The sequence below is a fragment of the Hyperolius riggenbachi genome, chromosome 6 (assembly GCF_040937935.1).
Source record: "Hyperolius riggenbachi isolate aHypRig1 chromosome 6, aHypRig1.pri, whole genome shotgun sequence".
Classification (NCBI taxonomy): domain Eukaryota; kingdom Metazoa; phylum Chordata; class Amphibia; order Anura; family Hyperoliidae; genus Hyperolius; species Hyperolius riggenbachi.
The window spans coordinates 165,200,979-165,227,713 of NC_090651.1; the positions used below are offsets into that span (position 1 = coordinate 165,200,979).

General features: G+C 49.0%; 1 pseudogene; it reads left to right on the forward strand.

Moving 5' to 3' along the window:
- Nucleotides 1-26,735, forward strand: part of LOC137521215 (cytochrome P450 2D15-like) — a 180,713-nt pseudogene that overhangs the window by 64,041 nt on the left and 89,937 nt on the right.

The following is a 26,735-nucleotide window of genomic DNA, read 5'->3' on the forward strand; positions in this document are numbered from 1 at the left end:
ATCGGAACTCAGTGCATATTCAGACAAAAGAGAAGTCTTGGGTTTGCAAAAAACAATAAAGGCATTCTTTCATCACTTACATATGTACTGGAAGAAAAAGCTGACCTAAATAAAACTTAGATGGTGCCTTTGAACGCAAACACATTACTGATGTCAGCAGATGGGATTTTAGTGGCTTTATGTCCAGCATATTATATACTGTTGCCTTGGCTGTAAAAAGGGTACATTTTGAGGCAGTTGTAAAAACAAATAAACATCAAACTAATATGAAAACTTTTTTTTTAAACCATTATATTATAGATCGGCTTTTGATTTTTTTCCAATGTCTGTCTCTGAATGACAATTCTAATTTTTGTCCTTAGGAGTGATAATTGCCACATTTGGGCATTCCTGGAAAGAGCAAAGAAGATTCGCCCTGACAACACTGAGAAACTTTGGGATGGGGAAGAAGTCCCTGGAGGAGAGAGTGCTTGAGGAAGCATGATGTCTGAGTGCCGAATTTAAATCTCGCAGAGGTAAGTAAGATGGTGAATTCTCTGTTTTAATCTTTACAAACAACTAACAATTAACATTTTCTTAAATTTGATGTAAATAAAATATATTTTATGTTTTGTTTTTTTTTCGTTGCCAGGTGAACCATTTAATCCCCATTTCATTGTAAATAATGCAGTTGCCAACGTGATTTGTGCCATAGCATTTGGTGATCGGTTTGAGTATGATGATGCAAAGTTTCAACGGCTCCTGTATCTGTTTGATAAAGGCCTTAAGGCGGAATCTGGATTTTTGGGCCAGGTATCACATACCTTTTCTTTCTTTAACTAGCAACCTCATAATTTATAGGAAAGTATTCTCATCAACACTTCCAACATTTCTACCAAATGGTTTTATACTATGAGTGGAAACTTTCAATACAACTTTATCTTGAGACTTCTGAGTGAAGTCAGAAAGAATCTTAGTAGGCGTAGAACTGGAGTTGTGGATAAAATATGGGTGTATAAAGGGCATACTGTACTAATGATAGGCCTTGACCTGGGTTATTAAGTATACTGTGAAGATTTTATTGAGGACAAAGTGTACATCTAAACTGAGCACATGGGGGAAAATGCATAATCAGAGGTTGCCTGCAGTAATACTGCATGACAAAGTTTATAAGGAACTACCAAAATTGGTAGTTTACAATGCAACCAATATCCAGTGGTTCCAGTGGACCTTTTTGATTGCAGTGCAACCCAAGTTCGGAAAAGGGCTTTTCATTAGGGTTGAGAAGATTTGCTCCACATGCTCTAAATAGTGGTTGCCTAAAAGCAACCCGTGTTTGTAAGTAGTATGATGTGTATTTATTTTTCCTTTTGTTAAAAGACTACACTATTGGTGCTTCTGGTTTATTTGTCTAGCTTTTTTTTCTTTCCGGTAACTGGAGTTCTACGCTGACCTCATCATATAGGACACCCCCTTACTGTATGACAAAGGGATTGACAGCTCTAGCGATACTATTTGTAATATGCAAATTAAAGTGTACTTGAGACAAAGGAGGTGGGAATTATACATACCTGCGGCTTCCTCCAGCCCCTTCCAGGCTTATCGCTCCCTTGCCACCCTCCTTCGCCTCCTGGATCTGTTTAAACTGGCCCCGAAAAGTCCTCCAGGCGTGGCCAGTTGGCGCAGACTGGCCACGCATGTTCCCCCTTCGCGAATTCTGCGCCTGCGCAGTAGTCCGGCCACGGGAGCACAATGGGGGTACGTGTGTGCAGTACACTGTGGCCTGGAGGACTTTCTGTGGCCAACTTCACAAAAACCAGGTTCGATAAGCCTGAAGGGGGCTAGAGGAAGCCCCCGGTATGTATAATTATTTCTCCCTCTTCGTCTCAGGTTTCCTTTAAATTGACCCCATTGCTCCACCTCTGAAACTCTCCATATTGCCTTTATGTGGGCAGCTTCACTGGCTCTGGAACTCCAGACACTTTACTTACACCAGATTTCAAGTATCTAAATCTTTGGAATTAATATAAAAGACCATGGCCTTGATTCACTAACCGGCACTAAGCCGGTTAGTGTACCTTATCACTTAGTGGGCACAAACTACAGCGCTAACCTTATCTGAGGTTAGTGTGCCTTATCTGAGGTTAGTGTGCCTTACCTGAGGTTAGTGTGCCTTATCTGAGTTAGTGTGCCTTATCTGAGTTAGTGTGCCTTATCTGAGTTAGTGTGCCTTATCTGAGGTTAGTGTGCCTTATCTGAGGTTAGTGCCCCTTAACCCATTCGCGTTCTGTCGTTTTCACTTGAGAAATGTTCACCTCCTATTCCTTAGCCTATAACTTTATCACTACTTATCACGATGAACTGATCTATATTGTTTTTTCCGCCACCAATTAGGCTTTCTTTGGGGGGTACATTTTGCTAAGAGCCACTTTACTGTACATGCATTTTAACAGGAAGAATAAGAAAAAAACGGAAAAAAAATCATTATTTCTCAGTTTTCAGCCATTATAGTTTTAAAATAATACATGCCTCCATAATTAAAACTCACGTATTGTATTTGCCCATATGTCCCGGTTATTACACCGTTAAAATTATGTCCCTATCACAATGTATGGCGACAATATTTTATTTGGAAATAAAGGTGAATTTTTTCCGTTTTGCATTCATCACTATTTACAAGTTTAAAATAAAAAAAATATAGAAATATATCATCTTTACATTGATATTTAAAAAGTTTAGACCCTTAGGTAAATATTTACATGTTTTTTGTCTATTGTAATGTTTTTTTTTTTATTGTAATGGTTTTTTTATTTTTATATTAAACATTTTATTTGGGTAGTTTTGGGAGGGTGGGATGTAAACAATATGTTTATAATGTAAATGTGTGTTAAATTCTTATTTTTTTTTTATTTTAGTTGTAGTATTACTTTTTGTTTACATGACGTCACTCTAAGCGTAACATACGCTTAGAGCGACGCACGGGGGAGGTAACAGCCAGAAAAGGCGCAGCTTCCGAGAGAAGCTGTCGCTTTTTCAGCGGGGGAGAGGAATCAGTAATCGGGCACCATAGCCCGATTCACTGATTGCCTAGCTAACGAACCGCGGGCCGGGAACGCGCGTGCACGCGCACGATCGGCCGCGGGAGCGCATGGTAGCACGCATGGTTCCTGGACGTAGTTTCTACATCCAGGAACCAAAATAGGTTAAGTAGCTTTGTGCACACTAAAAGATGCACAAAGCTACATTGTGTACTGCACACACAGCGTAATGCGTTGATCTTTGCGCGCAGTGCGGCGATAATTTTGCACCCGCTATACTGTATATGATGCGACGATAATGTACAGTATAGCGGGTGCGATGTTATCGTGCAGTGCGCAATGTAGCTTTGTGCATCTTTTAGTGTGCAGAAAGCTACTTAAGGGGAACTAAGTTCAGATAAGGCACACTAACCTCAGATAAGGCACACTAACTCAGATAAGGCACACTAACTCAGATAAGGCACACTAACTCAGATAAGCCACACTATCTCTTAAGGCACACTAATCTCAGATAAGGCACACTAACCTCAGATAAGGCTTACTAACCTCAGATAAGGCACACTAACTCAGATAAGGCACACTAACCTCAGATAAGGCACACTAACTCAGATAAGGCACACTATCTCTTAAAGCACACTAATCTCAGATAAGGCACACTAACCTCAGATAAGGCATACTAACCTCAGATAAGGCACACTAACTCAGATAAGGCACACTAACTCAGATAAGGCACACTAACCTCAGATAAGGTACACTAACCTCAGATAAGGCGCACTAACTCAGATAAGGCACACTATCCTCAGACAAGGCACACTAACAGGCAGGCTTAGCACCGGTTAGTGAATCAAGCCCCATGTCTTGGAATTTATTTTACGTAAAATTACATTTTCTGGCTTGTACATGATATTGTAACAGCAGAACCCATATGCAATTCCTTAGTTATCTCCTAGGAAATATTTTTATCTACTACTACTACTATCAAAATTATTTTAAGTATTTATTTGCTTACTGGTGGTTTAGCGGGTATTTTATTGACAAGTTTGAAAAGATCACCCAGGTGAGAATTCAGGGGAAAAGTACGGTAAATTGCATATGGGCCCAGGTGTCTAGTGTAGTGGAACCAAAAGATCACAATCAGTTGCAATTTAAATAAATCTTATTTTAGTAAAGAATGCTTAGCAGTGTAAATGACAAACTTATAACTGCAACATATCAAACATATGCAAACTGAAATGAACCACTATGCAAACGGTGGTGTTATCACAGAACACAGTGCAGTAGGTCAACAAGTCCCAGCATGTCTGGCAGAAAGATTAAGCGAAGGTAAATGCATACAGTGCTGCCCATAATTATTCATACCCCTGGCAAATTTTGACTTAAAGAGGAACTGTCACAAAAATCTTAAAATGTAAAACACATACAAATAAGAAGTACATTTCTTCCTGAGTAAAATGAGCCATAAATTACTTTTCTCCTATGTTGCTGTGTCACTCACAGTAAGTAGTAGAAATCTGACATTACCGACAGATTTTGGACTAGCCCATCTTCTCATAGGGGGGTTCTCAAGGTTTTCTTTATTTTTAAAAGCACTTAGTGAATGGCAGTTGCTCCGTCCAACTGCCAAAATAGTGTGCAGCAAGCAGGGAGGATGGCCAGCATCTTTGTATTAATCATTTTCAGGGAATGTCTTTATAAAGAATAAGAGAGAATTTCCCATGAAGAAATGGACTAGTCCAAAACCTGTCGGTAATGCCAGATTTCTACTACCTACTGTAAGTGACAGCAACATAGGAGAAAAGTATTTTATGGTTAATTTTACTCTGGGAAAAATGTACTTCTTATTTGTATGTGTTTTAAATTTTAAGATTTTCGTGACAATTCCTATTTAAAGTTACTTTTATTCAACCAGCAAGTAATTTTTGGACTGTAAATGAGGTGTCTCCAAAAAGATAATAAGACTATGTACACGGGGCATTATTGTGGAAGAAAAACATTTCTCAGCTTTTATTTACATTTCAGCAAAAAGTGTCCAGTCCAAACTTATTCATACCCTTCTCAATAATCAATAGAAAAGCCTTTATTGACTATTACATCAACAAACGCTTCCTATAATTGCAGACCAGCTTTTTGCATGTCCCACAGGTATTTTTGCCCATTCAACTTAAGCAATGAGTTTCAAATCTTTCAGGATGGAGGGGTCTTCTTGCTATCACCCTGACCTTTAAGACCCCTCCACAGATTCTCAGTTGGATTCAAGTCAGGACTCTGGCTGGGCAACTCCAAAACAATAATGTTGTGGTCTGCTAACCATTTCTTCACCACTTTTGCTGTGTGTTTTGGGTCATTGTCATGCTGAAATGTCCACTGGTGCCCAATGCTAAGTTTCTCTGCAGACTGCCTGATGTTATCATTGAGAATCCTCATGTATTGCCCTTTTTTTCATGATGCCGTTGACTGTGATTAGGTTCCCTGGTCCAGTGGCTGAATAACACCCCCAAAGCATTAGGTTTACACCACCATGTTTGACAGTGGGGATTGTGTTCTTTGGGTTGAAGGCTTCCCCTTTTTTACGCCAAATGAAGGAAACATCATTGTGACTAAACAATTCAATTTTGTTTCATCTGACCATAACACAGAAGACCAGAAGTCTTCTTCTTTGTCCCGATGAGTATTTGCAGAGGCCAAGCGAGCTTTTGTGCGCCTTATCTGGAGAAGTCGCGTCCACTGCTGCATCTTGGGCCGGTCACGGTGTGCAACTGCCCTGAGCGCAGTGTGGGAGGTTGAAGCCAGGGGACACAGAGGAGAGGAGAAAGTGTCAGACCGCGCAGAGCAGAGAAAGCAAGTATGCAACAACAGCAAACTGCGCCTGCCCGTTCTATACAAAACTGAGAACGCTATGCATTAGACAGAGTGTTCGCCACCACAGTTCCACGTGAATAACAGTTTATAAATGAATGGCAGCGCTCCTCTTGAAGGGGTTATATCTTTAAAAAATCAAACATGCTCCACATAGTGCATTACTGCAAAATTATGCCATAAAAATCAAAATCAAAACACCCCGAGTGGTTGTGATGCAAACGTGATTCACACCGTGTGTAAGTCCACCAGACTCTCCCACAATTGTGGCAGCTCACCAAATCGAAGCCACCTCAGCAGAGGCGTAACAATAGACCCTGCAAGGGATGCCTATGCAGGGGGGCCCAGAAGCCACAGGGGGCCTATGTGGGGAAAAGTTTGAGAGACTGACCGCTAAGGGCATGGAGAGAAAATGTATTCTGCTCTCACACCATTGTTATATTGACTGCATGTGTCCACCACACAGATAAGGAATCATACACACTTTGGAATTTGTACACTGTCCCTGCTCCCTAGGGTTCGTAAAAAACATCTGTCTCACACTGCAGCAAAGTTCTGAAGACTTAATGTACAAGTTACAAACAAAAGAGTCACAGGGTGAAAAAAAGTTGTACACTGTCCCTTATCAGCAATCATTCCAAAGAGATTCCTAGATTCTTATCACACATGACCTTATGGCCTCAAATTACTTTTACAACACAGCAGAGTGGGTAAGATTGATGTCTGACTGTCACTGCCTCATTGAGAGCTTGTTGTGTCATATGGAGTCCAAGATCCTGTAATAACAGTGGCAAAACATTCACAATGTCACTGATTGATAAAGTTACAGTGAATATATCTTATGTTCAGCATGTCATTGTTGTTCCTCCATATAGCATGTGCTCTCGTGTAGTCAGAGGTGTATCTGGAGCCATGCACATAGAGCTCCTGCTATAGGTGCCCTTGTCTTTCACCTCCCAGGGGGGCGCATCAATTAGCAAATTACGTCTCCCTACCAGCCAGCCCAGCTGTCTGTACAAGTAGGAAGAGGCAGAGGACTGTGTCAGTGTCCAGTCCAGGCGTCCACCTCTCTGCTGACAGCTTCTGTGTCGCCCTGGCAACATCACTCACATCCCCCTATTGATTGGCCATGGAGCCCAGCGTGCACGCTGGGGCTGATGGGGGTGAGAGAGGAGAGGAGTGTGTGTAGCTGGAGCTGCTGCACTGGGGACACACATGGAGCAGATGAGTGGGGTCTCTATGCTGAGGGCGGCGGCAGGAAGAGACAGGGATCATCACACTGATCTGTGTGTCCTTATCAGGGTGATCTCCTGCGCTGATAAAAGCAAAGGACATGTGAATCTTCTGACCTGCAGCTGTGTGCTGTAAACTTCCTGAGAGCTGCTATATAGGCATTGTAAGGTGTACAGCCTAAGCTGCCCATACATTGCTCTCAGCAGGCTCACAGTATATAGCTGCAAGTGAGAAGATTCACAGGTCCTTGACTTTATCAGAGCTGCTACAGGAGATCATCCTGATAAGAACACTGACCAGCAATGAGTAGATGCTGGGGTAAGTGGAGGGAGGAAAGTGAACATTTAGTCAGCTCACGGTCTCAAAACTAAATACGGTACTCACTGGCACAACATGTAAGAAGATGGATCCAGCAACGACGAGCATTCTCCGATCCATCTTCCTGTGAGCGACATCACACCTTTTTACATGACGGGTGCAAAATGGAAGTTGAGCGTTTGCCGTACTTTGCATTCAGTTGTCGAGGATCTTAAAGATCCTATTCTCTGGGAATGGGAAGGGGGGGCGCAACTTCAGTGTTTGCCATAGGCACTATTTAGCCCAGATACGCCACTGCATGTAGTAAAATAATACGGCTGTGTCTGTATGTATGTACTGGGAACAGAGCTGCAACGAGGGACTTGTCAGCTGCAATGGGCTGGAGGAAGCCCCGGGTAAGTAGATCTGGGGGGAGCATAGATTGCCTGACATTTCCTTTAAGTCTAAGTGTTTTTATCTGCATGGGGAAAACACATTGGTCCTCAGTTTTCTTGTGCAGAAAGCGGTGGGGATGAGGGGGGGGGGGGCCATCCAAAGTTTCGCAGGGGGGCCCAGTGATGTCTAGTTACGCCCCAGCACCTCAGATCCAGGTGGGTCTAGCATTCAGTATCACCAAAGAACCAGGCAACATCAGCTCCTCTTGCACAGTATTCAAAATAGATTTAATCCAGTGTGCATGTAAAACAAGATCATAAAACCGCTCGTAGCCTAACCTTAAAACATCAATATTCAGCCCTGCGCCATCCAGCGCACTTACATAATCCTCAATGACAAGAGCGCCTATAGAGCTATTCAGCCCAGCGGTTTTGTCTCCTCCGGTGGTGTCGCCGTCCCGTTCATCCACCACGGCAATTTCCGCTCGTTCGCTAGTGACTTTCCGACCGGCCGGCACTCTCTTCCGCATCCAGTGACGTCAGACGCACCTGGAAGTGAGAGGAAGATGGACGATCATGTGACACAGCTCCTCTGCTAACACAAGGTACTGAGAGGAAGGGAAATACCGCCCCAGCCATTGGAGGGAAAAGTGTGCATCAGGACAGGTATTTATTAGGCAGCTGCTTAGAGCTCTGCACAGAGGAGAGGCAGCATGTAGAGCTGCAGCAGAGGAATCACAGGGCTATTTTGCTTGTGCCCTAAACATCCCTCCCTCATTGCAAAGCACATTAGAGAAGTGCCAGCAAACAAACCCAGAACGATGAGAGTAACTTGTATGTACTCTCACTCCCACCAGGTGAACTTTAGTGGGGAAGACTCTGCAGGAGGAAATAATTTGACTAATGATTAATGTTTTCTTTTAAATGCATTGCCTCAGCTGGGGTGCTTTTTAATGATGTCAAACAAGAGAGAGGCTGCCTGAACTGACAATGTGGGTCTATCAGTTTGGTATTCAAGGTTCTCCCACAGCTATAGTGGTGGATGGGCATTCCTTTCTTGTGTAAGTAGCTAACTCTGCACAGTGAGTAGGTGCTTCTGTGTGCACAGGGCTTACTGTCTGCATACCTCCCAACATTTTAAACTAAGAAACCGGGACACTGGCCACACCCCTAACCACACCCCTAACCACACCCCCAAGACACGCCTACCATCGTTTTTTGAAGATTTTTTTTTATTATTAATATTTATGCCCTTATTCTTTTTTTTTACTAAATATACCCTCATACACCCTGCCCGTGGGTGGGGAGGAGGGTAAGGGTGCCCGTGGGTGGGGAGGAGGGTGAGGATGGATGCCAAAAAAAGATCCAAGTCCCGGCGGCAGTGGGCAGCAGTAAAAAAAAATGATCGAGGCGCCAGCCGCGCGTGGTATGCGGGATGCGGCCATATCATTACTACCTCCCTCCCTCCTTCCCTTGAGATCTGCCCCCGTGTCCCCGTTAGCAGAGTGCGCAGCGAGCGGAGCGGGCTGTCATTACCTGCGTCCATGCACGCATACCGATGTCTTTATCCAGCTTCCTGCTTCCTGTGACGTCACAGGAAGCAGAGTGAAGCCGGACATCGGTATGCGTGCATGGACGCAGGTAATGACAGCCCGCTCCGCTCGCTGCGCACTCTGCTAACGGGGACACGGGGGCAGATCTCAAGGAAGGAGGGAGGGGGGTAGTAATGATATGGCCGCATCCCGCATACCACGCGCGGCCTATGCCTCGATCATTTTTTTTTTACTGCTGCCCACTGCCGCCGGGACTTGGGGGGCTCATACGGTGACAGCGGGAGAGTCCCCCCAAATCGTGACAGTCCCGACGAGATCGGGACGGTTGGGCCCTCTGTGTCTGTAGTAGTGAGAAGGACTGTGGGAACACACAGGTAGGCCTAGTGCACACCAGAGCTGTTCTGCTGCGGTTTGCGATCCGCTTGCGGGTGCGGATCCGCTAGGGTAATGTATTTCAATGGGCTGGTGCACACCAGAGCGGGAGGCGTTTTGCAGAAACGCATACTCCCGGGCTGCTGCAGATTTTGGATTGTGGATGCGTTTCTGCCTCAATGTTAAGTATAGGAAAAACGCAAACCGCTCTGAAAAACGGCACTTCAGAGCGGTTTGCCAGGCGTTTTTTGTTACAGTAGCTGTTCAGTAACAGCTTTACTGTAACAGTACATGAAATTTACTACACCAAAAACGCTTCACAAAACCTGCAAAATGCTAGCTGAATCGCTGCAGAAAAAGAAGAAAAAGCGTTTCAAAATCTGCTAGCATTTTGCGGATCTGCTAGCAGTTTTTGGTGTGCACTAGGCCGTAGTGAGTTGGGAAGATTTACTTTCACTTTGTTTGACCAGAGAGTGCAGCTGCACAATCTGACACTCTTTAGTAACAGTGGCAGATCCTGCTTCTGGCTGGTTTTAAAAGGACTTACGAGGCCTTTTTGCTAAAAAAAAAATAAAAAAAAAGTTAGATACCTGTGTCAGTTTGTGAGGCACGGAGGACGCCGTCCGCGCCCTCCGTGCCGTTCCGCCAGGTCCCCGCCGCTCAGTATCCCCCTGAACGTCCCCCGACCGCACGGCCCGGGTCGGGCTCTCCAGCATTCACAAAGATGGCCTCCGGGGCTGGCCGCGGCTGCACAGTCCACATAGCCGCGAGTGCGGCTGCGCAGCTCTAAGGCCAACCCCCCGATCCACGTAACAGGCTGTTTCCTGTAGCGTGAATCGGGGGGTTGGCCTTAGAGCTGCGCAGCCGCACTCGCGGCTATGCGGACTGCACAGCCGCGGCCAGCTCCGGCGGCCATCTTTGTGAAGGCTGGAGAGCCCGACCCGGGCCGTGCGGTCAGGAGACGTTCGGGGGGATACTGAGCGGCGGGGACCCGGCGCAACGGCACGGAGGGCGCAGACGCGTCCTCCGTGCCTCACAAACTGACACAGGTATCTAACTTTTTTTATTTTTTGGGGAGCAAACAGGCCTCGTAAGTCCTTTAAGAATGTATTAACCCCTTCTGTACTTTTTTTTAAAAAACCATTTACCTCCAAACATCAATACCAAATTGCTACTTCATGCCTCACCCAATTGGCTTCAGACTGCTGCTGCCCATAAACCCAAGTCTCTGCTGCACTTTATTATTATTATTATTATTATTATTATTTAGTATTTATATAGCGCCAACATCTTCCAAATTGCTGTACAGAGTATATGGTCTTGTCACTAACTGTGCCTCAGAAGGGCTCACAATCTATTCCCTACCATAGTCATATGTCTATGTATGTATCGTGTTGTGTAGTCTGTAGTGCTACATGCTATCTCTTCTCTGCAACAGACCACCTCCCTTTCCCCCATCTATGCTCATTTACACCTGACTTCCAGCTTGTTTTCCTGGCAGATTGTTTCTTCCAGGTCGTGCCCCCTATCTTGATATAATGTCGCCCAAACCTAACCAATTCAATCAGTGTCAGACCACTGCTCCTTTTTTTCCTCCACCATCTATGACCCCCCCCCCCCCCTCCCCCCATTCCAGTAACAGACTTTTACCTCCACGCATAGCTGGGATACTGCTAGTGCAGCATGCTCGTGTGATTCCATGCATTCCTGGTGCAGTCTCCCCTGCCCCCCAGCATATTCCTGTGACATATTACTGCCTTTCACATATGCCTACCCTCCCATAGCATGCTTGAGGGGAGCAATTTTAGTTGAGAATCTGGCATGTGCATAGTTGCCCCACAATGTAAGCAAATCATTAAATGGCTAATAACGAATAAGCCCATTGTGCTCATACATACCCAGACACTATGTGCCAGGCAAATGTACCTCCCACCTGCCCCTTTTTTCATTGATTAGTAAGTATAGGTCAGCAGTGTGCCTTCTTAGACCTTGCTCCCCAAAGCTGTCAACCTAGTGATGAAACATGAAGGGCGATATTGGTCTACCATATACTTGGATCTTAGGTCTCACGAGGGGCGGTAGATGAAACCAAGCTTTGGGTAGTGAAAAATACAAATCTGGCCTTGGCTGAGGGAGTTTAGGAGCCAGCAAGAGACAAGTGCCATCACCACCTGTACTGGGAGGGGGGGCGTATTTTTTGACACTCACCCTGGAAGCAGTTTGGCCTAGAAGCTGCACTGGCGGCGTCCTCCTTGGTCTGCATCTGGGGAACACAGCAGTGTGGATTGTCTGCCTTGAGACATTGCCACCAGCAGAGCCCAGATTCACCAGGATGGCCTTGATAGTGATCCTTGGATTCTTTTTCACCTCTCACTATCCTCCTGGCCAGCACAGGTTTCACTTTTGGATTCCAACCATGTCCTCTGAGATTTCCCACAGTGTGGAACATCTTGTATTTTTTAATAATACTTTGCACTGTAGCCACTGGAACTTGAAAACATTTAGAAATGGCCTTGTAGCCCTTTCCTGACTTGTAAGCAGCCACTATGCGCAGCTGCAGGTCCTCACTGAGCTCCTTTGTCTTAAGGCTCATACACATGAGCCACAGCGGTGGATCGAGCCATAAAAAAAAAAAAGCAGCGACAGCTCATCGCCAGGTCCCTCTGTGCAACAGCCGTACACACAGCGCACAGAGGGACACAGATTCGGCGGAAGCTGTCGCCAAAGGTTCCTTCCCCTCGCCGTCCCCCCGCCGGAAGCTCCATACATTGTGTATGGAGTTGCTGTCGCTAGTCCGCATGCACACGGCGGACTAGCGACAGTTGCGTCGATGTTGCGGCGACAGCTTTTGCCGGCGATTGGCTGCGCCAATCCCCTGGAGACAGCAGCGACGAGTGACGGTTTGGGGTGCACGCCTCATACACACGGGCGACCTGTCGACGCAACACGTGCGTGCCAGTTATAGCCCGTGTGTATGGGCCATTAGCCATGACTGTCCACAAACCAACTGCAGAGAGCTGCTGTTTTTCACCTGTTGAGTTGATTAAAATAGCTGTTCCCAATTAATCAGGGTAATTAGGATGCTTTAGAACAGCTTGGACTATTTGGAATGGTATAGAACTTTGGATTTTCCCAGAGATTGTGATAATTTGTAAAGGGTATGAATAATTTTGAACTGGACACTTTTTGCTCAAATGTAAATAAAAGCTGAGAAATGTTTTTTTCCCACAATAATGCCTCTCGTACATCGTCTTATTATCTTTTGGGAGACACCTATGTCATTTCCCGTCAAAAAATTACTTGCTGGTTGAATAAAAGTAACTTTAAGTCAAAATTTGCCAGGGGTATGAAAAATTATGGGAAGCAATGTATATAACTTCAGTAAACAGTTCTGTATAACTGGTATAACACAATTCAGTCAATTCAGTTTCTGGTACTTACGCTTCTCAAGATTTCTGCATAGAAGTCCTTCTGAGCAGTCCAGCTTCTGCAGGCTGGTCTTATCAACACACAGCACACTGTATCTGGCCTCAGAAGTTTCTGGAAGACCAGGTCTCACACCACCCCACTGTGTCCACAGTGCTCTGGACTTCTCTCTGGATGGTTTGCCTGGTAGAGCAGAGGTCTTACACACCAGTGCTTTCTGTTTCACACTGAAGCCACCAGCACGCTTCCAAACTGGGTACTGCTGCAAGACGGGTAGAGTGTACTTCTCCTCTCACTCCTTCCACCTGCGCTGTACTGAGCACTGAATACAGGACACAAGATCCCTTTCTAGATTCATGTGGCTGGGCATGTTAAAGGGGAGATGCTTTTTGCTCTTAAAGCAGCATTACTATGACCTGTTTGGGTGGGCCCATAGAAATCTAAATACTCTGACATAGTCAACCTTTTACACTATCATACTAGTGCCCTGTCCCTTTAAACAAAAAGCACAACATTTCGGCACACAGGCCTTTGTCAAATGCTAAAACACTCACAGAAATGACATCATTATAAAACTTTTTTTTATATAAACACACCCACTAAAGGCGGGTACAACCTTAAAGGGAGAGTAACATTTTAAAGGATACCCAAGGTGACATGATGAGATAGACATGAGTATGTACAAATAACTTCCTAATGTTCCTAATGTTCCTTTTTTCTTTCTCTGCCTAAAAGAGTTAAATATCAGGTATGTAAGTGGCTGACTCAGTCCTGACTCAGGCAGGAAGTGGCTACAGTGTGACCCTCACTGTTAAAGAGGAACTGTAACGTGAAAACGTCCCCTGGGGGGTACTCACCTCAGGTGGGGGAAGCCTCAGGATCCTAATGAGGCTTCCTACGCCATCCTCCGTCCCTCGGGGGTCTCGCTGCAGCCCTCCGTACAGCGGTGACGTCATTATTTACCTTCCCGGCTCCAGCGCAGGCGCTCTGACGGCTGTCGGCTTCGAAGTAGGCGGAAATACCCGATCGCCGTCGGGTCCGCTCTACTGCGCAGGCGCAAGTCTCCGGCGCCTGCGCAGTAGAGCGGTCCCGACTGAGATCGGGTATTTCCGTCTACTTCGGAGCCGACAGCAGCCACAGCGCCCCCGCTGGAGCCTGCAAAGGTAAATATTGAAGTCACAGTCGGGTCTGTCGCCGGCTGTTCAGAGGGCTGCAGCGAGACCCCCGTGGGACAGAGGACGGCATCCCGAGGCTTCCCCCACCCGAGGTGAGTACCCCCCAGGGGCGTTTTTTAATGTTACAGAGTCTCTTTAAGGAATTCCAACTATAAAACACTTTGCTAGCAAAAAAATGGCTTCTGAGAGCAGATATAAAAAGGGTCAATAGTTCATACATTTTAGCTCTGGCGTACTTCAATGAATGTGTCATGAGCAACAACAATAAAACAGTTAGAACTTAAAAGTGCATTTAAACATAAAATAAAACTGTGGAATATCTTCAAAAGTCATTTTTAGGAGAAGAAAGATAGATACAGTCGTTTATTTCATTTGTTTATTTTCGCCTCGGGTGTCCTTTAAATAGCCATTAATCAATCATAGAAAATATCTTAATTTTAAGGGCCATATTCAAACCGTCTGGCGTAAGAGTGTTCAGCCTGTCTATCCAGCGGCTTTCTCTTCTCAATAAGGAGGTTTCGTTATCCATTCCTTCACTTGCTGATACTCTTTCCAATACACACCATCATAGGTCGCTGACTGTATGATTGAAAAAATGACATACACTACTCTCGCTTCCGCATCAGGTTCGCAGCAGATCCACTCCCAGCTGCTCTCCGGTGGTCCCCTAGCTAGGTTGGCCTCTGCACCGGCGGGGACTCCGTCCGTCCGTCCGTCCGCTGGGAGTGGTGCTGCTGCTGGTGAGGGACATGTCGGCAGCAAGGGGCTGGAGGAAACCCCAGGTAAGTAAATGTCATTTTTTTTTTAATCTGCCTGCACATTCCCTTTAAGGAAAAGTCTTCCTTTCCATCAAATGAGATTGCAGATGCAGTAAACAAACCAGCCCAACTGTTCCACGCAGTGGAAAAACTCTACAACCCGGCATGGCAAAAATTTTATATCCAGTCTTCAAAGGACCTCTGCGACCAATTTGCCCATTTCCTCTCAGACAAAGTCTCTGCTATCCGGTCCGCCATCCAATTTACAGCATCTGAGCCTTATATAGCACCAAAGACCATTAGCAAAGACAATGTAACACCTTGGTCAAACTTCAAGGAAATTGATAAAGAAGTCACATCAAGCATCCTCCTTCTCCTCCGCCAAACTACCTGTTACCTGGATCCTGGCCCAACGCAGTTCATGTTAAACTGCCCCGACCTGTTTATACCGGTATTCAGGGGCGTAGCAATCGCTATAGCACCCATAGCGTTGCTATGGGGCCCCTACCTCACAGGGGGCCCGCAGCAGGATGCCCCGCTAGGTGTTCGAGGGGTCGCAGCATGAGGGGAGAGCTTGGTGGCACGTCGGTGGGGAGGGGGGAAGGCCCCCCCCTCCCTTACCTCGGGCTCTCCCATCTGTACTCCCCTCCAGCATTGAATAAACATTGTATACAGGCGCCTGGGCAGTGGCAGATACATACCTTCCGTGCGCTCCAGCGCGGATGGTTCTCCCTCTAGTGTCTGACGCAACTTCCTGTTTATACCGGAAGTCGCGTCAGAAGCTAGAGAGAGGAGCATCCTTGGAGCGTACGGAAGGTATGTATCTACCGCCGCTGCCCCGCCGCCTGCATACAATGTTTATTCAAAGCTGGAGGGGAGCGCAGAGCCCGAGGTGAGGGAGGGGGGGCCCTTCCCCCCTCCCCACAGACATGCCACCAAGCTCTCCCCTCATGCTGCGACCCCTCCAGCCCTCAAAAACGGCTCTAAGCGGGCCCGGGGGGAGGGGCGGCCTAACCTGGGAGGGGTGCCATCTGTCACTCACTACCTAACCTGGGAGTCCCTGTCACTCACTACCTAACCTGGGAGTCCCTGTCACTCACAACCTAACCTGGGGGGCACCTGTCACTCACTACTTAACTGGGGGGCGCCTGTCACTCACAACCTAACCTGGGGGTCCCTGTCACTCACAACCTAACCTGGAGGTCCCTGTCAGTCACTACCTAACTAGGGGTCCCTGTAACTCACAACCTAACCTGGGGGTCCTTGACTGTCACTCACAACCTAACCTGGGGGTCCCTGTCACTCACTACTTAACTGTGTGGCGCCTGTCACTCACAACCTAACCTGGGGGGCCCTGTCACTCACAACCTAACCTGGGGGTCCCTGTCACTCACTACCTAACCTGGGGGGCTCCTGTCACTTCCTAACCTGGAGGGCGCCTGTCACTCACTACCTAACCTGGGGGGCGCCTGTCACTCACTACCTAACCTGGGGGTCCCTGTCACTTACTACCTAACCTGGGGGTCCCTGTCACTTACTACCTAACCTGGGGGTCCATCACTACCTAACTGGGGGTCCCTGTCACTCACTACCTAAACTGAGGGCTGCTGCCACTACATACACTGGGGGTCCCTGTCACTACCAGAACTGGGGGGTCCCTGTCACTACCTGAACGGGGGGTCACCTGTCACTACTTACACTGGGGGTCACCTGTCACTACTTACACTGGGGGGCTCTTGTGATTGCCTGAACTGGGGGACTCCTGTCACTGCCTGAACTGGGGGGCTCCTGTCACTACCTGAACTGGGGGGGCTCCTGTCACTACCTAAACTTGGGGACTCATGGCGCTACCTTAACTAGGGGGCACCTGTCACTACCTAAACTATCCAGGCCAGCCAGCCCAGCATCACCACAAGCCAACCAGCCCAGAATCACTGTCAAAAAGGCCACAGCATCACCACCAGTCAGGCCAGCATTTACTTCAACCAGCCAAGCACAGCCCAGCATCACCGCCAGCCAACCCAGCCACAGCATCACCGCCAACCCAGCCACAGCATCGGCCACAGCATCACCGCCAGCAAACCCGGCCACAGCATCACAGCCAGCCAGGCCACAGCATCACTGCCAGGCCTTTCAGCGAACACACAGGGGCGTAGCTTCGGGGGGTCGGGGTAGGACAGGTGCCCCCGGGCGCTGGGTCCGTAAGGGCGCCCAGCGCAATGTCTTTTTTATTTATTTTTTTATTTTAAATCTTCTTCCTTTGCTCGGGAGTCAGGGGCAGGCTCAGCCAGTCTTGGCTGTGTGACGTCATCACACGCCGCCGCCGCGCAGCATGCATGGAGCGTGCATGCTAATGGAGCGCAGAGCGGCCAGCTGGAACCAATCGCTGATAAGGAGGAGGGTCCAAGGCTCACAGGGAAGTAAGTGTGTGCCAGCGAGTGTGGAGGGGGGCGGAGTAGAGCAGAGCAAGCAGCCAGTGGTCTTTGCAGATGCTGCTTGCCCGCCCTCCAATCATGCTGCCTCCTGGCCACCTCAGCTCCGCCCCCAGAGTGCCGCGCTACTCACCCTCCAATTGTGTGTCTGCCTCAGCTTCGCCCCAGAGTGCTTCCCGCCCTCCAAGCTACTGCTACCCACCCCACGTGCGGTTTGTTGTCCCGCAGCATCCACACTCTTCCTGTGACTTGCCGCTCCAGCAACTACCACAAAGAGACAAGACAAACAGGGAAATAAGAATATGGTGAGTACGCTCTGTCAGTGTCTCCTCTCCACTTGACTCACTGTACTGTGACTGTAACCGTCCTACCCACCCAGTCAGTCAGTGTCACCCTCCTTCCCACCTTGTGTCACCCTCCTCCCCACCTTGTGTCACCCTCCTCACCACCCAGTCAGTGTCACCTTCCTCACCACCTTGTCACCCTCCTCCCCACCCAGTCAGTGTCACCCTCCTCCCCACCTTGTGTCACCCTCCTCCCCACCTTGTGTCACCCTCCTCCCCACCTTGTGTCACCCTCCTCCCCACCTTGTCACCCTCCTCCCCACCTTGTGTCACCCTCCTCCCCACCCAGTCAGTGCCATCCTCCCCACCTTGTGTCACCCTCCTCCCCACCCAGTCAGTGCCACCCTCCCCACCTTGTCACCCTCCTCCCCACCCAGTCAGTGCCACCCTCCTCCCCACCTTGTGTCACCCTCCTCCCCACCCAATCAGTGCCACCCTCCTCCCCACCTTGTGTCACCCTCCTCACCACCCAGTCAGTGTCACCCTCCTCACCACCTTGTCACCCTCCTCCCCACCCAGTCAGTGTCACCCTCCTCCCCACCCAGTCAGTGTCACCCTCCTCCCCACCCAGTCAGTGTCACCCTCCTCCCCACCTTGTCACCCTCCTCCCCACCTTGTGTCACCCTCCTCCCCACCCAGTCAGTGTCACCCTCCCCACCTTGTCACCCTCCTCCCCACCTTGTGTCACCCTCCTCCCCACCCAGTCAGTGCCACCCTCCTCCCCACCTTGTGTCACCCTCCTCTCCACCCAATCAGTGCCACCCTCCTACCCACCTTGTGTCAACCTCTTTCCCACCCAGTCAGTGTCGCCCTCCTCCCCACCTTGTGTCACCCTCCTCCCCACCAAGTCAGTGTCACCCTCCTCCCCACCTTGTGTCACCCTCCTCCCCACCCAGTCAGTGTCACCCTCCTCCCCACCCAGTCAGTGTCACCCTCCTCCCCACCTTGTGTCACCCTCCTCCCCACCCAGTCAGTGTCACCCTCCTCCCCACCTTGTGTCACCCTCCTCCCCACCCAGTCAGTGTCACCCTCCTCCCCACCTTGTGTCACCCTCCTCCCCACCCAGTCAGTGTCACCCTTCTCCCCACCTTGTGTCACCCTCCTCCCCACCCAGTCAGTGTCACCCTCCTCCCCACCTTGTGTCACCCTCCTCCCCACCCAGTCAGTGCCACCCTCCTCCCCACCTTGTCACCCTCCTCCCCAGCTTGTGTCACCCACCTCTCCACCCAGTCAGTGTCACCCTCCTCCCCACCTTGTGTCACCCTCCTTCCCACCTTGTGTCACCCTCCTCCCCACCTTGTGTCACCCTCCTCCCCACCTTGTGTCACCCTGCTCCCCACCCAGTCAGTGCCACCCTCCTCCCCACCTTGTGTCACCCTCCTCCCCACCCAATCAGTGCCACCCTCCTACCCACCTTGTGTCAACCTCTTTCCCACCCAGTCAGTGTCGCCCTCCTCCCCACCTTGTGTCACCCTCCTCCCCACCAAGTCAGTGTCACCCTCCTCCCCACCTTGTGTCACCCTCCTCCCCACCCAGTCAGTGTCACCCTCCTCCCCACCTTGTGTCACCCTCCTCCCCACCCAGTCAGTGTCACCCTCCTCCCCACCTTGTGTCACCCTCCTCCCCACCCAGTCAGTGTCACCCTCCTCCCCACCTTGTGTCACCCTCCTCCCCACCCAGTCAGTGTCACCCTCCTCCCCACCTTGTGTCACCCTCCTCCCCACCCAGTCAGTGTCACCCTCCTCCCCACCTTGTGTCACCCTCCTCCCCACCCAGTCAGTGTCACCCTCCTCCCCACCTTGTGTCACCCTCCTCCCCACCCAGTCAGTGCCACCCTCCTCCCCACCTTGTCACCCTCCTCCCCAGCTTGTGTCACCCACCTCTCCACCCAGTCAGTGTCACCCTCCTCCCCACCTTGTGTCACCCTCCTCCCCACCTTGTGTCACCCTCCTCCCCACCTTGTGTCACCCTCCTCCCCACCTTGTGTCACCCTGCTCCCCACCCAGTCAGTGTCACCCTCCTCCACACCCAGTCAGTGTCAACCTCCTTACCTTGTGTCACCCTCCCCCCACCCAGTCAGTGTCACCCTCCCCCCCCCCACCCAGTCAGTGTCACCCTCCTCCTCACCTTGTGTCTCCCTCCTTTCCCACCCAGTCAGTGTCTCCCTCCTTTCCCACTCAGTCAGTGTCACCCTCTTCCCCACAGTGTGTTGCCCTACTACCCACCCAGTCAGTGTAACCCTCCTCCCCGCCCAGTCAGTGTCACCCTGCTCCCCACCCAGTGTCACCCTCCCAACCCACTCAGCAGCTCCGTCCCACCAGCACCCAGTGGTCGGGAACATTTAGTGCATTTATGTCTGAGGTAATATTTGCTGCATTTCATGTATGTATAAGCATCTCACACATTTGCTACATTTCATGAGTTGGAGGTTACGTTTACTGACATTTAATGTGTGAGAGGTAATGTTTACCTCATTTCCTATTTGCTGCATTTCATGTTTCAGAAGTAACGTTTGCCTCATTGCATGTGTTGGGGAATCGTTTGCTGCATTTCATTTGTTGAAAGTAACGGTTGTTGCAATTCATGTGTCAGAGGTAATGCTTCTTTCATTTAATTAGTAGGAGGTAATGGTTCTTGCATTCCTTGTGTCAGAGGTAACGGTTGCTACATTTATTACTTGATGGTCATAGTTGGCTGCATTTTCTGCTTTGGGGTTATTGTTGATGCTTTTTGAGCTTTGGGGGCTCATGATTACTAAATGGTATGCATTGCGCAGTTTCTGCAGATTTATCGTTTGCACATACATGAGGTGAATCTCCCATTTCACCACATCGTGGGGGAAACGCTGCTTTCTTATATGTTGTGGGGAATGTTGTCTAAGTATCTGAAAGGTGGCCACTAATGATATAATTTCCAGAACGATCGTTTATGAACGATTCTTATGAAAGATCGGAAACTATCGTTTGGGACCACTTATGTGCAAAAATCTCTTAACCAATCTGATCAGATTGATAGGATCGAAGTGGAAATCGGATCGATTTTTATTCTGACCGGATTGGTTAGGAGATTTTTGTCCATAAGTGTTCCCAAACAATCCATTTCCAATCGTTCATTTGTAAATCATTCATAAACAATTGTTGTGCAAATTGTGTCATTAGTGGCCATAAAGGGTCACTTTGAAGAGAATTAATAACATTATCTTAATCAAATGCAATATGTATTGCCATAATGCCATTGTTACTGCTGTGCTCTGCATGTATCCCCTGAGCCCCCTCCTCGCCGGTCTTTCTATTACAGGACACAGTAAGCAGGGAAGCGCTCATGAGTAGGTCACTACTCGAATCCGTGATTAAAATTAGGCTTAATTGCCTCAGGTGTGCGGCTAGGAGAGAGGGGGTTACTTACCCATAAGTCTGCGTTCCTCTATGTGTTCCAAACGTCTTGCATGCATCCTATTGGACGTGTTGCAAAACTCACTACCGCGCACTTCCGCTTTCTGGCTTGAAGGCAGAAGCGCACTAGTGAGTCTTGCAACGCGTCCAATAGGATGCGTGCAAGACGTTTGGAACGCGTAGAGGAACTCGGACTTATGGGTAAGTAATCCCCTCTCTCCTAGCCGCACACCTGAGGCAATTAAGCCTCATTCTAATCATGGATTCGAGTAGTGACCTACTCGTGAGCGCAACCCGACAGTAAGCAGGCAAGGATCAGATGCACCCTTAGCTGTAAAGCTCCGCCCCCCCCATCTTTTGACAGTGGGGCAGCCTGCCAGATCCAGTGCTATCCAGTTTCAGGTGCACATGCAGTAGCTGTAGGCTGCAACCTGGCTGGCTGCTGTAAGTTTTCTACCTGCCTACTGGCTACTGTGATCCCTCACTCAGACCCCCCCCCCCCCATTCACTGCTAGCCAAGGCTCCCAGCCCACTGCCTAACACACCACCAGGCATGCCGGAGCCAGATGCCTTCAGCCAGGCCCCACCAGACCTGAGGCTTAATGCCCACTGGGCCTGAGCTCAAAGGAGCTCACACTCTAATCCTACCATACTCCTAGCCTAAAGTCTTCCCATATTATGTATTTATATAGCACTGAAGTCCTCTGCAGCACTTTACAGAGTATATAGTCATGTCTCTGACTGTTCTCAGAGGAGCTCACAATCTAATCTCTGCCACAGTCATATCTCCACCCAAGCCATGCCCACATTCTGATGCGTGGTAACACCAATTTTTTTTGTGCGCCACTGGACTGTCCGGGTCAGGGCGCAAAAACTGTCTTTGTCCCCGGGCGCTGAAAACCCTAGCTACGCCTCTGCGAACACATCATCCCCAATCCAGCCAAAAACAGTATTGCCAGGCACAGCAGCCAGTACAGGAGAATTCAGAAGCCAGGTGAGAGGTGTCTACCATATTAAGGGGGCATTCTGCCTATTTATGTGAAATGCTGTCTATTTATGTGCCTCATGACTGCTGAATTTGTCTTGTTGGGGGCCTCATGATTGCTGAATTTGTCTTGTTGGGGGCCTCATGATTGCTGAATTTGTCTTGTTGGGGGCCTCATGATTGCTGAATTTGTCTTGTTGGGGGCCTCACGATTGCTGAATTTGTCATGTTGGGGGCCTCATTTTTGCTGAATTTGTCTTGATAGGGGCCTCATGATTGCTGAATTTGTCTTGTTGGGGGTCACATGATTGCTAACTGTGAGACTATGGGAAAAGCTGAATCATCATCATATGAGACAATAGCATTAAACCTACTTTGTTAGCTTTTTAAAACAGAAAATAAAACTGGGAGGTTGTAAAAAAATGAATTTATTTTTCAGGAGTAGGATGGATGAAATTGTTTATCTTCACAGTTTATTTTCAACTTGCATTTTCCATAATGTTCATGTATGAGTTAAAACGTTTGTACAGTATTTAGTTTAAATTGCTGTTGCCACAAGGGGGCCAAGTGATTTCTAGTTACGCCCCTGACTACTACCTAAACTGGGGACACCTATAGACCTGGATACTTATACTGTACTTAGAGGGGTGTGGGAATGTTGGGGAGGAGGGTCCTGGAGGAATGTTTGGGTGGGAGGTCCGAGGTCCATGGGGTCGGAAGGTTGTGGGGGGGGGGGGGGGGGCATAAAAATTTTTTGCTATGGGGCCCAGTCATTTTTAGCTACGCCCCTGCCGGTATTCCTCAAAATTGTAAACTGTTCCTAACAATCAAGGATATTTCCAGCTTTACTGAAGGAAGCAATCTTCCGGCCTCTCCTCAGAAAACCTTCCCTGTACCCAGATGCAATAACCAGCTACAGACCTGTCTCTAACCTTCCCTTTTTAGGGGTGGTAATTGAAAAAGCCATATACCTCCAGCTAGAAGCCAAAATCTTACAAAACAACATTTATGACCCATTTCAGTCTGGCTTCAGGAAATATCACAACACTGAAACTGCCCTCATCCAAATCTGCAACCACCTGCTCATGGCAAGAGACAGAGGAGCGTGCTCCATTCTGGTACTGCTAGACCTTTCTGCAGCCTTTGATACAGTTGACAATGACATCTTAATAAGCAGGCTACAGGAATATTGCGGCATTGATAGTTCTCAAGTGGTTCCAATCCTTCTTGAGTGGCAGAAACCAAAAAATGTCTATGGGGCCCTTCCTGTCCACCTCTGTATCACTTAAGTATGGGATGCCCCAGGGCTCAATCCTTTCTCCCCTGCTTTTCACAATTTACATATTACCGCTTGGAAAACGAATCCAAAAACACGGCCTGACATACCACTGCTATGCTGATGACACTCAACCAGGGGCGTCTGTGTCATTAGGCAACTATAGATTTTTGCCTATGGCGCCGTTGGTGGTAGTGGGCGCTCTCTCGCCGCTCTGTGCGTGTTTTTTTTTTTTTCTCTTTCAGCCAGGTCGGCGCCGGCTGTGACAGGCAGCTCAGCCTGTGCCCGGCCCCGCCTACTGGTCCGCCCCCTTCCTCTCCTCCTCAGAGCGAGCAGCACGCACGTTAGGTATTATGTGCGATGCCGCCGCCTACTGGTCCGCCCCCTCTACCCGCCCCCTCTCTGTACAGAGCGTGCGATCGTCGCACGCTAGTTTGACACGTCGGCGCCGCCCCTACCTCCGCCCCCGCCTCTCACACGTGGTCGCAGGCCCGGCCCTAGACTTTTTGCCACCTGAGGCAATTTTCAAAGAAATCGCCGCCCCCCTCCCCCCCCAAGCCGTGGGTGTGGGGGGGGGGGGTGCCCGAGCTGGAGGGGATAGCGGGCAGGAAGGGGGTATTGGGCCTAGCGGCGGGGAGGGGGGTCAGACCCCCCCTCCCTCGCCTGGATCCCCCGTCCTCCGCTCCCCTCCAGTTCCGTGCTGGCTGCAGCTATGTGTAAGAGGCAACGGGCGGGGATCACTCACCTCTTCCTCGTTCCAGGCCAGCCTGCGCTCCACTGACGTCACTTCCTTCTACGCCGCAGGAAGTGACGTCAGTGGAGCGCACGCAGGAACGAGGAAGAGGTGAGTGATCCCTGCCCGTTGCCTCTTACACATAGCTGCAGCCAGCACGGAACTTTTTAAAGCTGGAGTGGAGCAGAGGACGGGGGACCCAAGCGAGGGAGGGGGGGGGGTCCGACCCCCCTCCTCGCCGCTAGGCCCAATACCCCCTTCCTGCCCGCTATCCCCTCCAGCTCGGGCGGCCCCCCACACCCACGGACGGGCGGGTGCCGCCCCCCCAGAAGTGCCGCCTGAGGCAAAAGTTTCACCCCGCCTCATGGGCGGGCCGGCCCTGCGTAGTCGCCGCCGCTGCAGATAGATCGTCGGTCGGGGAGAGGAGTCTTCTGCAGGTGAGTAAATACTTTTCTTTTTACAGGTTTAGTGAAACACTGCCCGCATTAGGATAATTTTCTGGGGAACGCTGGCCACATTACGATTATTTCCTGGGGAACGCTGGCCACATACGATTATTTCCTGGGGAACGCTGGCCACATGACGATTATTTCCTGGGGAACGCTGGCCACATACGATTATTTTCTGGGGAACGCTGCCACATTAAGATTATTTCCTGGGGAACGCTGGCAACATTACGATTATTTCCTGGGGAACGCTGGCCACATTACGATTATTTCGTGGGGAACGCTGGCAACATTACGATTATTTCCTGGGGAACGCTGGCCACATACGATTATTTTCTGGGGAACGCTACCACATTAAGATTATTTCCTGGGGAACGCTGGCAACATTACGATTATTTCGTGGGGAACGCTGGCAACATTACGATTATTTCCTGGGGAACGCTGGCCACATTAAGATTATTTCCTGGGGAACGCTGGCAACATTACGATTATTTCCTGGGGAACGCTGGCCACATACGATTATTTCCTGGGGAACGCTGGCCACATACGATTTTTTCCTGGGGAACGCTGGCCACATGACGATTATTTCCTGGGGAACGCTGGCCACATACGATTATTTTCTGGGGAACGCTGCCACATTAAGATTATTTCCTGGGGAACGCTGGCAACATTACGATTATTTCCTGGGGAACGCTGGCCACATTACGATTATTTCGTGGGGAACACTGGCAACATTACGATTATTTCCTGGGGAACGCTGGCCACATACGATTATTTTCTGGGGAACGCTACCACATTAAGATTATTTCCTGGGGAACGCTGGCAACATTACGATTATTTCGTGGGGAACGTTGGCAACATTACGATTATTTCCTGGGGAACGCTGGCCACATACGTATTTTCTGGGGAACGCTGGCCACATTAAGATTATTTCCTGGGGAACGCTGGCAACATTACGATTATTTCCTGGGGAACGCTGGCCACATACGATTATTTCCTGGGGAACGCTGGCCACATTACGATTATTTCCTGGGGAACGCTGGCCACATTACGATTATTTCCTGGGGAATGCTGCCGCATTACGATTATTTCCTGGGGAACGCTGGCCACGTACGATTATTTTCTGGGGAACACTGGCCACATTAAGATTATTTCCTGGGGAACGCTGGCAACATTACGATTATTTCCTGGGGAACGTTGGCCACATACGATTATTTCCTGGGGAACGCTGGCCACATTACGATTATTTCCTGGGGAACGCTGCCGCATTACGATTATTTCCTGGGGAACGATGGCCACTTTATGATTTATTATCTGGTGAACGCTGGCCACATTACGATTATTTTCTGGTGAACGCTGGCCACATTACGATTATTTCCTGGTGAACGCTGGCCACATTACGATAATTTTCTGGAAACGCTGCCGCATTACGATTATTTTATGGTGAATGCTGGCCACATTACGATTATTTTATGGCGAATCATTGCTGCGTTATTATTATTTTCTGGTGAAAGATTGCCGCATTACTTTTATCTCATGAAGAAACATTGCTGCGTTACGATTCTTTTCATCAGGGGGGCAACCCAGGGGGAGGGGGGGGGGCGCCACAGGTTTTCTCGCCTGGAGTGACAAAATGGCTAGAGACGCCCCTGCACTCAACTATATCTTTCCTTCAAGACTAGTTTAACAGACCGAATTCCAACTATACATGCCTGCTTAGCTAAACTACAATAATGAATGAGTGACAACTGGCTGAGACTAAATGCAAATAAAACTGAAGTCCTTCTGATCGGAGGGCGTTACATGACAACAAAACAACTTCACTTGCAGTCTTCACTACTGGGAATAGGAGGCGCAGATCTACACAGCTCTGAGCATGTGCGTAGCCTGGGAGTTCTAAATGATGGGGATTTAAACTTCAGAGCTCACATCTCTGCTGTGGTGAAATCATCCTATTTTCACCTGAAGAACCTCATCCCTCCAGAAGATCTGCCAATCTTAGCTCATGCCTTCATTACTGTACATACCGACTGGACTATTGTAAT